At 48.2% G+C, this 15,416-nt stretch overlaps 1 long non-coding RNA gene across 3 annotated transcripts in view; it reads left to right on the forward strand.

Annotated features, from left to right (window-relative positions):
• LOC134933025 (uncharacterized) overlaps nucleotides 1-14,975 on the forward strand; it is a 63,569-nt gene extending 48,594 nt beyond the window's left edge. For 2 of the 3 annotated variants that reach the window (XR_010179566.1, XR_010179567.1), the window contains exons 3-4: nucleotides 12,987-13,063; nucleotides 14,553-14,975. This is a non-coding gene — a long non-coding RNA (uncharacterized LOC134933025). Of the gene's footprint in view, nucleotides 1-12,986; nucleotides 13,064-14,480 lie in introns of all 3 variants that reach the window. The other variant, XR_010179568.1, reaches the window with a different exon arrangement.
• The last annotated feature ends 441 nt before the right edge of the window (nucleotides 14,976-15,416 follow it).

Here is a 15,416-nt window from a genome sequence, read left to right on the forward strand (position 1 = left end):
TCCATGGTTTTGAAGCTCCACCGTACCAAAGCAGCAGTAGACACCATTTACTAAGCCCTGGATAGAAATAAAGCCGACGGAGATAAAGTCCCAGCCAATCAGCTCCTAACTGCCATGTCACAGGCTGGGTTTGAAAAATGACAGGAGCCGATTGGCAGAGACCTGATCTCCGTCGGATTTATCTTCCATACCAGGCTTAGGAAATAGACCCCTTAAGGCAAGAGTTTCTTATTCTGGGTACACACCACACAATTTTCGGGCTGATAGGCCCAATAATTATATAGTGTGTATGCAGGAGTGTTGGAAGCTAATAAACCACATTAAACACTCCTGCAATAGTCAGACAGGGGAATCATATCACATGTGATAAAGTTTATATCGCTGCTGAACCTTTGGACACAGCAGCGATGTGAAAATATCCTAATTTATTAATTAACAGTTTCTTATATAGCGCAGCATGTTCTGTTGCACTTTACAATTGAAGGCAACAGTGATAAAATAACACTGAGCGATAACAGACAGAGGTAAGAAGCCCTGCTCACAGGCTTACAATCTATAGGGAAAGAGGCGTTGATACACAAGGCTAGGTGCTATCTATTGCTTAATGGTCCACCAGATTGCAAAGGTTCTTAGTGGGCTGTATGATATAGTAACAGCAATGTTGGCTTAAAGTCAGAAGTATGTGAAAGTGAAGAAATAAAATATGTAAGTATATGTGGGAACTGTACAGTGGGGATGTAATTGAATAGGAAAGTTTATGAAGGTTATGTGGGAGGTTTCCGAATTGAATAAGCTTGCCTGAAGAGGTGACTTTTCAGTGAACGCTTGAAGGTTTGGAGACTAGCGGAGAGTCTTAGTGTGTGTAGAAGAGCATTACACAGATGTGGTGGAGCGCAAATAAAGTTCTGCAATCGTGAATGGTAACGTATCTTGAGTGTGGATGAGAGACGTAGATCTTGTGAAGAGCGGAGAGGTCGGGTTGGGAGAAATTTTGAGATGATCGAAGAGATGTACGGTGGTGTAGTTTGGTTAGTGGCCTTGTGTGTGAGTAAAAATAAGAATTTACTTACCGATAATTCTATTTCTCATAGTCCGTAGTGGATGCTGGGAACTCCGTAAGGACCATGGGGAATAGCGGCTCCGCAGGAGACTGGGCACAAAAAGTAAAAGCTTTAGACTAGCTGGTGTGCACTGGCTCCTCCCACTATGACCCTCCTCCAAGCCTCAGTTAAGATACTGTGCCCGGACGAGCGTACATAATAAGGAAGGATCTTGAATCCCGGGTAAGACTCATACCAGCCACACCAATCACACCGTACAACTCGTGATCTGAACCCAGTTAACAGTATGATAACCGTAGGAGCCTCTGAAAAGATGGCTTCCAACAATAAACAACCCGATTTGTTTGTAACAATAACTATATACAAGTATTGCAGACAATCCGCACTTGGGATGGGCGCCCAGCATCCACTACGGACTATGAGAAATAGAATTATCGGTAAGTAAATTCTTATTTTCTCTGACGTCCTAGTGGATGCTGGGAACTCCGTAAGGACCATGGGGATTATACCAAAGCTCCCAAACGGGCGGGAGAGTGCGGATGACTCTGCAGCACCGAATGAGAGAACTCCAGGTCCTCCTCAGCCAGGGTATCAAATTTGTAGAATTTAGCAAACGTGTTTGCCCCTGACCAAGTAGCTGCTCGGCAAAGTTGTAAAGCCGAGACCCCTCGGGCAGCCGCCCAAGATGAGCCCACCTTCCGTGTGGAATGGGCTTTTACAGATTTTGGCTGTGGCAGGCCTGCCACAGAATGTGCAAGTTGAATTGTACTACAAATCCAACGAGCAATCGTCTGCTTAGAAGCAGGAGCACCCAGCTTGTTGGGTGCATACAGTATAAACAGCGAGTCAGATTTTCTGACTCCAGCCGTTCTGGAAACATATATTTTCAGGGCCCTGACTACGTCCAGCAACTTGGAGTCCTCCAAGTCCCTAGTAGCCACAGGTACCACAATAGGTTGATTCATGTGAAACGCTGAAACCACCTTAGGGAGAAATTGAGGACGAGTCCTCAATTCCGCCCTATCCGAATGAAATATCAGGTAAGGGCTTTTATAGGATAAAGCCGCCAATTCTGATACGCGCCTGGCTGAAGCCAGGGCCAACAGCATTACCACTTTCCATGTGAGATATTTCAAATCCACTGTGGCAAGTGGTTCAAACCAATGTGATTTTAGGAACCCTAAAACTACATTGAGATCCCAAGGTGCCACTGGAGGCACAAAAGGAGGCTGTATATGCAGTACCCCTTTGACAAACGTCTGAACTTCAGGCACTGAAGCCAGTTCTTTCTGGAAGAAGATCGACAGGGCCGAAATTTGAACCTTAATGGATCCTAATTTTAGGCCCATAGACAATCCTGCTTGCAGGAAATATAGGAAACGACCCAGTTGAAATTCCTCCGTAGGGGCCTTCTTGGCCTCACACCACGCAACATATTTTCGCCAAATGCGATGATAATGTTTTGCAGTTACATCCTTCCTGGCCTTGATCAGGGTAGGGATGACTTCATCTGGAATGCCTTTTTCCTGCAGGATCCGGCGTTCAACCGCCATGCCGTCAAACGCAGCCGCGGTAAGTCTTGGAACAGACAAGGTCCCTGCTGGAGCAGGTCCTTCCTTAGAGGTAGAGGCCACGGGTCCTCCGTGAGCATCTCTTGCAGCTCCGGGTACCAAGTTCGTCTTGGCCAATCCGGAGCCACGAGTATCGTTCTTACTCCTCTCCTTCTTATGATTCTCAGTACTTTTGGTATGAGAGGAAGAGGAGGGAACACATATACCGACTGGAACACCCACGGAGTTACCAGAGCGTCCACCGCTATTGCCTGAGGGCCCCTTGACCTGGCGCAATATCTGTCCAGTTTCTTGTTGAGACGGGACGCCATCATGTCCACCTTTGGTTTTTCCCAACGGTTTACAATCACTTGGAAGACTTCTGGATGAAGTCCCCACTCCCCCGGGTGGAGGTCGTGTCTGCTGAGGAAGTCTGCTTCCCAGTTGTCCACTCCCGGAATGAACACTGCTGACAGTGCTATCACATGATTTTCCGCCCAGCGGAGAATCCTTGCAGCTTCTGCCATTGCCCTCCTGCTTCTTGTGCCGCCCTGTCTGTTTACGTGGGCGACAGCCGTGATGTTGTCCGACTGGATCAATACCGGTTGACCCTGAAGCAGAGGCCTTGCTTGACTTAGGGCATTGTAAATGGCCCTTAGCTCTAGGATATTTATGTGAAGAGACGTTTCCATGCTTGACCACAAGCCCTGGAAATTTCTTCCCTGTGTGACTGCTCCCCAGCCTCTCAGGCTGGCATCCGTGGTTACCAGCATCCAATCCTGAATGCCGAATCTGCGGCCCTCTAGAAGATGAGCCTTCTGTAACCACCACAGGAGAGATACCCTTGTCCTTGGAGATAGGGTTATCCGCTGATGCATCTGAAGATGCGATCCGGACCATTTGTCCAGCAGATCCCACTGAAAAGTTCTTGCATGGAATCTTCCGAATGGAATCGCTTTGTAAGAAGCCACCATTTTTCCCAGGACTCTCGTGCACTGATGCACTGACACTTGTCCTGGTTTTAGGAGGTTCCTGACTAGCTCGGATAACTCCCTGGCCTTCTCCTCCGGGAGAAACACCTTTTTCTGGACTGTGTCCAGAATCATCCCTAGGAACAGTAGACGTGTTGTTGGAATCAGCTGTGATTTTGGGATATTTAGAATCCACCCGTGCTGACGTAGCACTACCTGAGATAGTGCTACTCCGACCTCTAACTGTTCCCTGGACCTTGCCCTTATCAGGAGATCGTCCAAGTAAGGGATAATTAATACGCCTTTTCTTCGAAGAAGAATCATCATTTCTGCCATTACCTTGGTAAAGACCCGTGGTGCCGTGGACAATCCAAACGGCAGCGTCTGAAACTGATAATGACAGTTTTGTATCACAAACCTGAGGTACCCTTGGTGAGAAGGGTAGATTGGGACATGGAGATAAGCATCCTTGATGTCTAGAGATACCATATAGTCCCCTTCTTCCAGGTTCGCTATCACTGCTCTGAGTGACTCCATCTTGAATTTGAACCTTTTTATGTAAGTGTTCAAAGATTTTAGATTTAAAATTGGTCTCACCGAGCCGTCCGGCTTCGGTACCACAAACAGCGTGGAATAATACCCCTTTCCCTGTTGTAGGAGGGGTACCTTGATTATCACCTGCTGGGAATACAGCTTGTGAATAGCTTCCAATACTGCCTCCCTGTCGGAGGGAGACGTTGGTAGAGCAGACTTCAGGAACCGGCGAGGGGGAGACGTCTCGAATTCCAATTTGTACCCCTGTGATACTACCTGCAGGATCCAGGGGTCCACTTGCGAGTGAGCCCACTGCGCGCTGAAATTCTTGAGACGGCCCCCCACCGTGCCCGAGTCTGCTTGCAGAGCCCCAGCTTCATGCTGAGGACTTGGCAGAAGCGGGGGAGGGCTTCTGCTCCTGGGAAGAGGCTGCATGGTGCAGTCTTTGTCCCCTTCCTCTGCCCCGGGGCAGGATCGAGCGGCCTTTTTCCCTCTTGCCCTTATAGGGACGAAAGGACTGGGTTTGAAAAGACGGTGTCTTTTTCTGCTGAGAGGTGACCTGGGGTAAAAAGGTGGATTTTCCAGCCGTTGCTGTGGCCACCAGGTCCGATAGACCGACCCCAAATAACTCCTCCCCTTTATACGGCAATACTTCCATATGTCGTTTGGAATCCGCATCACCTGACCACTGTCGCGTCCATAACGTTCTTCTGGCAGAAATGGACATCGCACTTACTCTAGATGCCAGGGTGCAAATATCCCTCTGTGCATCTCGCATACATAGTAATGCATCTTTTAAATGCTCTATAGTTAACAATATACTGTCCCTATCCAGGGTATCAATATTTTCAGTCAGGGAATCCGACCAAGCCACTCCAGCGCTGCACATCCAGGCTGAGGCGATCGCTGGTCGCAGTATAACACCGGTATGTGTGTATATACCTTTCTCTGACGTCCTAGTGGATGCTGGGACTCCGTCAGGACCATGGGGAATAGCGGCTCCGCAGGAGACGGGGCACAAAAGTAAAAGCTTTAGGATCAGGTGGTGTGCACTGGCTCCTCCCCCTATGACCCCCCTCCAAGCCTCAGTTAGGTTTTTGTGCCCGTCCGAGCAGGGTGCAATCTAGGTGGCTCTCATAAAGAGCTGCTTAGAGTAAAAGTTTTGATAGGTTTCTTATTTTCAGTGAGTCCTGCTGGCAACAGGCTCACTGCAACGAGGGACCTAGGGGAGAAGAAGTGAACTCACCTGCGTGCAGGATGGATTTGCTTCTTAGGCTACTGGACACTAGCTCCAGAGGGACGATCACAGGTACAGCCTGGATGGGTCACCGGAGCCGCGCCGCCGACCCCCTTGCAGATGCCGAAGTAAGAAGAGGTCCAGAAACCGGCGGCTGAAGGCTTTTCAGTCTTCATGAGGTAGCGCACAGCACTGCAGCTGTGCGCCATTGCTCTCAGCACACTTCACACCAACGGTCACTGAGGGTGCAGGGCGCTGGGGGGGGCGCCCTGGGCAGCAATGTTAATACCTTTTCTGGCTAAAGAATACATCACATATAGTCCCTGAGGCTATATGGATGTATTTCACCCCTGCCAGGTCTCAGAAAAACCGGGAGAAGAGCCCGCCGGAATAGGGGGCGGGGCCTATCTCCTCAGCACACAGCGCCATTTTCCCTCACAGAACTGCTGGTGGGAAGGTTCCCAGGCTCTCCCCTGCACTGCACTACAGAAACAGGGTTAAAACAGAGAGGGGGGGCACTTATTTGGCGATATGATTATATATTAAGATGCTATAAGGGAAAACACTTATATAAAGGTAGTCCCTGTATAATTATAGCGTTTTGGTGTGTGCTGGCAAACTCTCCCTCTGTCTCCCCAAAGGGCTAGTGGGGTCCTGTCCTCTATCAGAGCATTCCCTGTGTGTGTGCTGTGTGTCGGTACGTGTGTGTCGACATGTATGAGGACGATGTTGGTGAGGAGGCGGAGCAATTGCCTGTAATGGTGATGTCACTCTCTAGGGAGTCGACACCGGAATGGATGGCTTATTTAAGGAATTACGTGATAATGTCAACACGCTTCAAGGTCGGTTGACGACATGAGACGGCCGGCAAACAAATTAATACCTGTCCAGGCGTCTCAAACACCGTCAGGGGCTTTAAAACGCCCATTTACCTCAGTCGGTCGACATAGACACGGACACTGACTCCAGTGTCGACGGTGAAGAAACAAACGTATTTTCCTTTAGGGCCACACGTTACATGTTAAGGGCAATGAAGGAGGTGTTACATATTTCTGATACTACAAGTACCACAAAAAAGGGTATTATGTGGGTGTGAAAAAACTACATGTAGTTTTCCTGAATCAGATAAATTAAATGAAGTGTGTGATGATGCGTGGGTTTCCCCCGATAGAAAATTATTGGCGGTATACCCTTTCCCGCCAGAAGTTAGGGCGCGTTGGGAAACACCCCTTAGGGTGGATAAGGCGCTCACACGCTTATCAAAACAAGTGGCGTTACCGTCTCCAGATACGGCCGCCCTCAAGGAGCCAGCTGATAGGAGGCTGGAAAATATCCTAAAAAGTATATACACACATACTGGTGTTATACTGCGACCAGCTATCGCCTCAGCCTGGATGTGCAGCGCTGGGGTGGCTTGGTCGGATTCCCTGACTGAAAATATTGATACCCTTGACAGGGACAGTATTTTATTGACTATAGAGCACAGAGAGATATTTGCACTCTGGCATCAAGAGTAAGTGCGATGTCCATATCTGCCAGAAGATGTTTATGGACACGACAGTGGTCAGGTGATGCATATTCCAAACGGCACATGGAAGTATTGCCGTATAAAGGGGAGGAGTTATTTGGGGTCGGTCCATCGGACCTGGTGGCCACGGCAACAGCTGGAAAATACACCTTTTTTACCCTAAGTCACATCTCAGCAGAAAAAGACACCGTCTTTTCAGACTCAGTCCTTTCGTCCCCATAAGGGCAGGCGGGCAAAAGGCCAGTCATATCTGCCCAGGGATAGAGGTAAGGGAAGAAGACTGCAGCAGGCAGCCCATTCCCAGGAACAGAAGCCTTCCACCGCTTCTGCCAAGTCCTCAGCATGACGCTGGGGCCGTACAGGACCCCTGGATCCTACAAGTAGAATCCCAGGGGTAAAGATTGGAAATTTGAGACGTCTCCCCCTCCCAGGTTTCTGAAGTCTGCTTTACCAACGTCTCCCTCCGACAGGGAGGCAGTATTGGAAACAATTCCCAAGCTGTATTCCCAGCAGGTGATAATCAAAGTACTCCTCCTACAACAAGGAAAGGGGTATTATTCCACACTATATTGTGGTACTGAAGCCAGACGGCTCGGTGAGACCTATTCTAAATCTGAAATATTTGAACACTTACATACAAAGGTTCAAATCAAGATGGAGTCACTCAGAGCAGTGATAGCGAACCAGGAAGAAGGGGACTATATGGTGTCCCGGGACATCAGGGATGCTTCCTCCATGTCCCAATTTGCCCTTCTCACTAAGGGTACCTCAGGTTCGTAGTACAGAACTGTCACTATCAGTTTCAGACGATGCCGGTTGGATTGTCCACGGCACCCCGGGTCTTTACCAAGGTAATGGCCGAAATGATGATTCTTCTTCAAAGAAAATGGACGATATCCTGATAAGGGCAAGGTCCAGAGAACAGTTGGAGGTCGGAGTAGCACTATCTCAAGTAGTTCTACGACAGCATGGGTGGATTCTAAATATTCCAAAACCGCAGCTGTTTCCGACGACAATTTGCTGTTCCTAGGGATGATTCTGGACACAGTCCAGAAAAGGGTGTTTCTCCCGGAGAAGAAAGCAAGGGAGTTATCCGAGCTAGTCAGGAACCTCCTAAAACCAGGAAAAGTGTCAGTGCATCATTGCACAAGGGTCCTGGGAAAAATGGTGGCTTCTTACGAAGCGATTCCATTCGGCAGATTTCACGCAAGACTTTTCAGTGGGATCTGCTGGAAAAATGGTCCGGATCGCATCTTCAGATGCATCAGCGGATAACCCTGTCTCCAAGGACAAGGGTGTTTCTTCTGCGGTGGCTGCAGAGTGCTCATCTACTAAAGGGCCGCAGATTCGGCATTCAGGACTGGGTCCTGGTGACCACGGATGCCAGCCAGAGAGACTGGGGAGCAGTCACACAGGGAAAAAATTTCCAGGGAGTGTGATCAAGTCTGGAGACTTCTCTCCACATAAAACAATGCTCTAAGCTTAGCAAGACCTCTGCTTCAAGGTCAGCCGGTATTGATCCAGTGGGACAACACCACGGCAGTCGCCCACGTAAACAGACAGGGCGGCACAAGAAGCAAGAGGGAAATGGCAGAAACTGCAAAGATTCTTTGCTGGGCGGAAAATCATGGGATAGCACTGTCAGCAGTGTTCATTCCGGGAGTGGACAACTGGGAAGCAGATTTCCTCAGCAGGCACGACCTCCACCCGGGAGTGTGGGGACTTCATCGGGAAGTCTTCCACATTATTGTAAACCGTTGGGAAAGACCAAAGGTGGACATGATGGCGTCCCGCCTGAACACAAGAGACCCTCAGGCAATAGCTGTGGACGTTCTGGTAACACACTGGGTGTACCAGTCGGTGTATGTGTTCCCTCCTCTGCTTATCATACCCAAGGTACTGAGAATTATAAGATGTAGAGGAGTAAGAACTATACTCGTGGCTCCGGATTGGCCAAGAAGGACTTGGTACCCGGAACTTCAAGAAATGCTCACAGAGGACTCATGGCCTCTGCCGCTAAGAAGGGATTTGCTTCAGCAAGTACCATGTCTGTTCCAAGACTTACCGCGGCTGCGTTTGACGGCATGGCGGTGGAACGCTGGATCCTAAGGGAAAAAGGCATTCCGGAAGAGGTCATTCCTACCCTGGTTAAAGCCAGGAAGGAGGTGACCGCACAACATTATCACCACATGTGGCGAAAATATGTTGCGTGGTGTGAGGCCTGGAAGGCCCCACGAAGAAATTTCAACTCGGTCGATTCCTGCATTTCCTGCAAACAGGAGTGTCTATGGGCCTCAAATTGGGGTCCATTAAGGTTCAAATTTCGGCCCTGTCAATTTTCTTCCAAAAAGAATTGGCTTCACTTCCTGAAGTCCAGAAGTTTGTCAAGGGAGTACTGCATATACAACCCTCTTTTGTGCCTCCAGTGGCACTGTGGGATCTCAACGTAGTTCTGGGATTCCTCAAATCACATTTTAAACCGCTCAAATCTGTGGATTTGAAATATCTCACATGAAAAGTGACCATGCGGTTGGCCCTGGCCTCGGCCAGGCGAGTGTCCGAATTGGTGGCTTTGTCTCACAAAAGCCCATATCTGATTGTCCATTCGGACAGGGCAGAGCTGCGGACTCGTCCCCAGTTTCTCCCTAAGGTGGTGTCAGCGTTTCACCTGAACCAGTTTATTGTGGTACCTGCGGCTATTAGGGACTTGGAGGACTCCAAGTTGCTAGATGTTGTCAGGGCCCTGAAAATATAGGTTTCCAGGACGGCTGGAGTCAGGAAAACTGATTTGCTGTTATCCTGTATGCACCCAACAAACTGGGTGCTCTTGCTTCTAAGCAGACGATTGCTAGTTGGATGTGTAGTACAATTCAGCTTGCACATTCTGTGGCTGGCCTGCCACAGCCAAAATATGTAAATGCCCATTTCACAAGGAAGGTGGGCTCATCTTGGGCGGCTGCCCGAGGGGTCTCGGCTTTACAACTTTGCCGAGCTGCTACTTGGTCAGGAGCAAACACGTTTGCAAAATTCTACAAATTTGATACCCTGGCTGAGGAGGACCTGGAGTTCTCTCATTCGGTGCTGCAGAGTCATCCGCACTCTCCCGCCCGTTTGGGAGCTTTGGTATAATCCCCATGGTCCTGACGGAGTCCCAGCATCCACTAGGACGTCAGAGAAAATAAGAATTTACTTACCGATAATTCTATTTCTCGTAGTCCGTAGTGGATGCTGGGCGCCCATCCCAAGTGCGGATTGTCTGCAATATTTGTACATAGTTATTGTTACAAAAATCGGGTTATTATTGTTGTGAGCCATCTTTTCAGAGGCTCCGCTGTTATCATGCTGTTAACTGGGTTCAGATCACAGGTTGTACAGTGTGATTGGTGTGGCTGGTATGAGTCTTACCCGGGATTCAAAATCCTTCCTTATTGTGTACGCTCGTCCGGGCACAGTATCCTAACTGAGGCTTGGAGGGGGGTCATAGGGGGAGGAGCCAGTGCACACCACCTGATCCTAAAGCTTTTACTTTTGTGCCCGGTCTCCTGCGGAGCCGCTATTCCCCATGGTCCTGACGGAGTCCCAGCATCCACTACGGACTACGAGAAATAGAATTATCGGTAAGTAAATTCTTATTTTTAAGATATTTTCCAGCCTTCTATCAGCTGGTTCCTTGAGAGCGGCCGTATCAGGAGACGGTAACGCCACTTGTTTTGATAAGCGTGTGAGCGCCTTATCTACCCTAGGGGGTGTTTCCCAACGTGCCCTAACCTCTGGCGGGAAAGGGTATAGTGCCAATAATTTATTAGAAATCAGCAGTTTTTTATCGGGGGAAACCCACGCTTTATCACACACCTCATTTAATTCATCTGACTCAGGAAAAACCACTGGTAGTTTTTTCACACCCCACATAATACCCTTTTTTGTGGTACTTGTAGTGTCAGAAATGTGCAATGCCTCCTTCATTGCCGTGATCATGTAACGTGTGGCCCTACTGGACATTACGTTTGTCTCGTCACCGTCGACACTGGATTCAGTATCCGTGTCAGGGTCTGTGTCGACCATCTGAGGTAACGGGCGTTTTAGCGCTCCTGACGGTGTCTGAGACGCCTGAACAGGCACTAATTGATTTGTCGGCTGTCTCATGTCGTCAACAGTTTTTTGCAAAGTGCTGACATTGTCACGTAATTCTTTAATTACTACCATCCAGTCAGGTGTCGACTCCCTAGGGGGTGACATCACTAACACAGGCAATTGCTCTGCTTCCACATCATTTTCCTCCTCATACATGTCGACACAATCGTACAGACACCCAGCACACACACAGGGAATGCTCTGATAGAGGACAGGACCCCACTAGCCCTTTGGGGAGACAGAGGGAGAGTTTGCCAGCACACACCAGAGCGCTATATATATACAGGGATAACCTTATATAAGTGTTACTCCCTGTTATAGCTGCTGTATTTATATATTAGCTGCCAATAGTGCCCCCCTCTCTGTTTTACCCTGTTTCTGTAGTGCAGGACTGCAGGGGAGAGTCAGGGAGCCGTCCTTCCAGCGGAGCTGTGAAAGAAAATGGCGCTTGTGTGCTGAGGAGAAAGGCTCCGCCCCCTTCACGGCTCCCGCTTTTTTCAGGAAACTGGCAGGGGATAAATGCATCCATATAGCCCAGGAGCTATATGTGATGCATTTTATTTAGCCATATAAGGTTTTTATATCATTTTTATTGCGTCTCAGGGCGCTCCCCCCCCAGCGCCCTGCACCCTCAGTGACCGGAGTGTGAAGTGTGCTAAGAGCAATGGCGCACAGCTGCAGTGCTGTGCGCTACCTTATTTGAAGACAGGAACGTCTTCTGCCGCCGCTTTCTCCGGACCTCTTCGCTCTTCTGGCTCTGTAAGGGGGCCGGCGGCGCGGCTTCGGGACCCATCCAGGCTGAACCTGTGATCGTCCCTCTGGAACTAATGTCCAGTAGCCAAGAAGCCCAATCCACTCTGCAGTCAGGTGAGTTCGCTTCTTCTCCCCTTAGTCCCACGATGCAGTGAGCCTGTTGCCAGCAGGACTCACTGAAAATAAAAAACCTATTTAAACTTTTACTTCTAAGCAGCTCAGGAGAGCCACCTAGCTTGCACTCTTCTCGTTCGGGCACAAAAATCTAACTGAGGCTTGGAGGAGGGTCATAGGGGGAGGAGCCAGTGCACACCAGCTAGTCTAAAGCTTTTACTTTTTGTGCCCTGTCTCCTGCGGAGCCGCTATTCCCCATGGTCCTTACGGAGTTCCCAGCATCCACTAGGACGTCAGAGAAAGTATTTTATGTTAAATACAGGTAACCAATGTAGGGACTGACAACGGATCCGCAGATTATGAACGTCTAGTGAGGAAGATGAGCATCTAAACTGCATTCAGAATGGATTGTAGTGGTGAGAGTCTCTGGTAAGACCAGTAAGACTATTGCAATAATCCATGCGGGATATAGGAGAGCATGGATTATAGTTTTTCCAGTGTCTTGTGTGACAGTCATATTTTGGATGTTTTTTTTTAGATGCATGTAACATGATTTTGAGACAGATTGAATGTTGGGAACAGAGGACAGTTCAGAGTCAAAGATGTCACCAAAGCAGCAAGCTTGTGGGGTATGATTGACTGTTGAAATCTAAAAAGATGACTAGTTTGCAGAGAGATGTGGTATAGATTGAGAAAAGCAGAAGGCCTTAGACTGGACGTGGAGGTACTCCAACTGATAGAGGTAGTGAAGAAGAGGTAGATTCAGAGAAGCAGACACTGAAAGAGCGAATAGATAGGTAGGATGAGAATCAAGAAAGGGCTGTGCCCTGAAGACCTAGAGATTGTAGTGTTTGTATGAGAATAAATTGATCAACCGTGTCAAAAGCAGCAGAGAGATCTAGAAGACTAAGTAGTGAGTAATGGCCTTTAGACTTAGCATTGAACATATCATTCACTGCTTTAGTCAGTGCTGTCTCTGGAGTGTTGGCAACAAAAGCCTAACTGAAGTTGTCCCAATAAATAGCTTGGAGGGGCATGGGAGCGGAGAGATAAAACTAGTTTGAGAAAGTGTTTGGGTCAGAATTTTATTTTTATTTTTTTTTTCAGAATGGGAGCAATCACTGCATGCTTGAACAGTAAATGAAAGATACCAGGAGAGAGAGAGATTACAGATTTTAGTTAAGGTTAGTATCAAGAGGAGAGTTAGTAGAGTAGGAGGATTAGAAGAGTGTTGATACTTCATCTTCAGTTGTGGGATCAAATGAAGAGAAGGTGCCAGAGGGTTCAGGTAGGGCAGGCATTCCCAACCACGGTCCTCAAGGCACACCAACAGTGCAGGTTTTAGTGATATCCAGGCTTCAGCACAGGTGACTTAATTAGTAGCTCATTTTATTTTGATTTAACCATCAGTGCTGCAGCCTGGATATCACTAAAACCTGCACTGTTGGTGTGCCTTGAGGACCGTGGTTGGGAATGCCTGAGGTAGGGAATTGAGCATGTCACTGGCTGAGAAAGAGCACACCACTTCATCTTGGATCTTATCAATCTTGTAACTGAAGTAGGAAGCAAACTCTTGCACATTTATAGTGGCTGGTGGGTTGGGTGAGGGAGGGTTGAGAAATGTTTTAAATGTATTAATAAAATATCACTTGGGGTTAGGGCTTTAGCAGAGATGAGAGTTTGGAAATATATTTGTTTGGCGGTGTCCGGGGCATTACGATAGGAGTGGTAGTGGCATAAATCTCATGAACGTCAGACACATGAGGAAGTTGTTTGGAGCATCTTTACATGACAGTTGTAGGAGTCTTGTTAATTTAGAGTGCCATGGTTGACATCTAGGCCTACATGGAATGTGATGGATAGTTGGAGTCACTTCATCAAGGTCTACTTCTAGAACCTGGTTCAGGTGTGATACAGCAGCCTTTTAAGTGAATGCAGAAAATTGGTGAGCTGCAGTTGCAGAGAGTTAGAAAGTTCTTGAAAATAAATATCATTAACATTTCTGCAGGTTTAAGGTGAATTAAGGACTTCAGTGACTGGGTTTGAAGTAATGGAGGAGAGCATGCAGGTGAAAAGGTTGTGCTCTGAGAGGGAAAGGACACACTAGACGATTTTGAACCAATGAAGATAAAAGATTTCATTTGAAATTTGCCCAGCTACAGAATGAAAGTGCATACACACTGAATGATGTAGTGAATAATATTGTTCAGTAACCTCACCCCTCCCCAACCATGAACATGCAGTCATGAAAGATATAGCCTAACTTGGACTGCATATTCAGTTAATAAAGATAAGCAATAACGACCCACCACCGATGAGTAAAGGTTAGAGAGAGTAGTTTGGAAGCATTAATAGAAGCTTTTATTGCGATACTGAAATCACCCATGATGATGGTGGAGTAAAAGAATAGAAAGTTATGAGCCAGGTAAAAAAATCTTCAAGAAATTGGTTGGTTTGCCTAGGTGAGCAATATATAGCTGCAACATGCAGGAAAAAAAACTGTAAATCCTGATAAAATGTACTTAAAATGATGGAACCTGTGGTAGAATTGTGTATGTGAAAGATTGGGATAGTAATATTCCAACCCCACCTCCTTTACAGTTACCAGGCCTGGAGGTGTGTGTGTGTGAAGAGGAGACCGTGTCCGTTATGTGAGCCATGCTTCTGTTTTAGCCAGCAGGTTGAAATTGTTAAAGACGAAGGGGACACAGCATTGGATCATCTGCGAGACCATCAGCATCAGATCTTCAGCCACCTGAGGTTACTCAGATTGGCCCTTGCAGCTCCGTAGTTAAGGCCAGGAAGTCTATATCAGAAGATACAGACCCTGGCATCGACACTCCCACTCTCAACTAGGCTTAGGGGACACTGAGTGTGATGACAAAGATCCCGGTCTGCACATACGCAGAATGGGTTGTATGCATGCGCACCACCTTGTTAGTTTTAAAATGTACTTTAACTGGTCAAAGGGGGTGATTCCAACTTGATCAAAACTGTGCTAAATTTAGCACAGCTATGATCAGGAACACAAACATGCAGGGGGATGCCCAGCACAGGGCTAGCCCGCCTCACATGTCAGTCCCTGCCCCGTCGCAGAAGTGCAAAAGCATCGCACAGTGGCGATGCTTTTGCACTTCAGGAGTAGCTCCCGGCCAGTGCAGCTTTTGCTTGCTGGCCGGGAGCTACTTGTCGCTGCCCGGTTCGCAGCGCCGCTGCGGCTCGCCCCCACGCACGGTTCGGCCACACCTGTGTTGGCCAGACCGCACCCACAAAACGGCAGCCAAACGCCGCCCCCTCCCGCCCAGCGATTGCTAGGCAACAACAGCTGTCGGCTGTAGGCCATGCGCCGGCGCAGTTCTGACCTGATCACTGCGAAGAACGTCAGCGAGAGATCAGGGTAAAATGAGCCCCCTAATCGCTCCATTCTTAACTGCAGAGTTCAATAGTACCTTTTATCCTGCAGGGTCCACAGGTTATCCACAGGATAACATTGGAATATGATGACGCGACAGCGGATTTGCACCAAATGGTCAAAGC

The sequence above is a fragment of the Pseudophryne corroboree genome, chromosome 6 (genome assembly GCF_028390025.1).
Source record: "Pseudophryne corroboree isolate aPseCor3 chromosome 6, aPseCor3.hap2, whole genome shotgun sequence".
In the NCBI taxonomy this organism is placed as follows: domain Eukaryota; kingdom Metazoa; phylum Chordata; class Amphibia; order Anura; family Myobatrachidae; genus Pseudophryne; species Pseudophryne corroboree.